General features: G+C 67.9%; 1 protein-coding gene across 2 annotated transcripts in view; it reads right to left on the bottom strand.

Moving 5' to 3' along the window:
* The window catches only part of MAZ (MYC associated zinc finger protein), a 23588-nt gene that overhangs the window by 1921 nt on the left and 20867 nt on the right, over positions 1–800 (bottom strand). The window lies entirely within an intron of this gene.

Genomic DNA, 800 nt, shown 5'->3' with positions numbered 1-800 from the left:
AACACCCCATCACAGCGCAGTCCGATCAGCAAGAGCCCCTGGCCCCAGACTCGTTCCCAGACTGCCTCCCCTGGGACACAGCCGTTGCTCACTTCCTGTCTGGTCCCCGGAGGCTTCCACCTGCATCCTTTCCCAGTTCTCCTGAAGGGCCCTCCCTGTCCCCAGAAGTCTCCCTAACTTCAGTGGGGGATGGGCGTCCCTGGCCTTCCTGAGATCCCCTACTGGGCCCTTTGAGCCCCCTCGCCCCACACACCCCATCCCACCCCCCCCAGCCATGCCCCACGCCTTGCCTGGTGGGTGCGGGGTCCCCCTCAGCAGGTGGGCTGTGGCTGGGGGGCGTCTCCCGGGACAGGGGGGGCGGCCCCCCCCAGATGGGTCTGCATGTGGCCGGCCAGCTGGGCAGGGGTCTTGCAGTGCACGCTGCACAGCTTGCACAGGATGCGGTCAGCCCGCGGGGCCTGGAGCCCGTGGTCCTTCACCGCGTGGATGCGCAGGTATGCTGCTGTGGTGAAGCCTAGTGGGGGGGGGGTGGATTGGGATGGGGGGACGGGGGGGTCAGCCAGGCGGAGACCCCAGAGACGGGGTTGTTCTCCTAGGCTGGGGACGCCCTCCTCAGATGGCCCTGTCCTCCTCCCACCACATACATCCTTGGTAAACTGGGGCCAACTACTCTGTGGGGGCCGGTGGGGCGCAGCGCCTCCCTCAGCTTGGGGCCTGGGTGAGTGGTGTCAGCTTCTCAGCCGCGGGACCCACAGAACCTATTTTCCGTGGCTAGGGGGAACCTCTCCCGGGGGGGGGGG

Source organism: Ursus maritimus, unplaced genomic scaffold (assembly GCF_017311325.1).
Source record: "Ursus maritimus isolate PB19 unplaced genomic scaffold, ASM1731132v1 scaffold_2, whole genome shotgun sequence".
Taxonomy (NCBI): domain Eukaryota; kingdom Metazoa; phylum Chordata; class Mammalia; order Carnivora; family Ursidae; genus Ursus; species Ursus maritimus.
The sequence above is the reverse complement of the archived record's forward strand: the minus strand, read 5'-3'. Positions and strand labels throughout refer to the sequence as shown.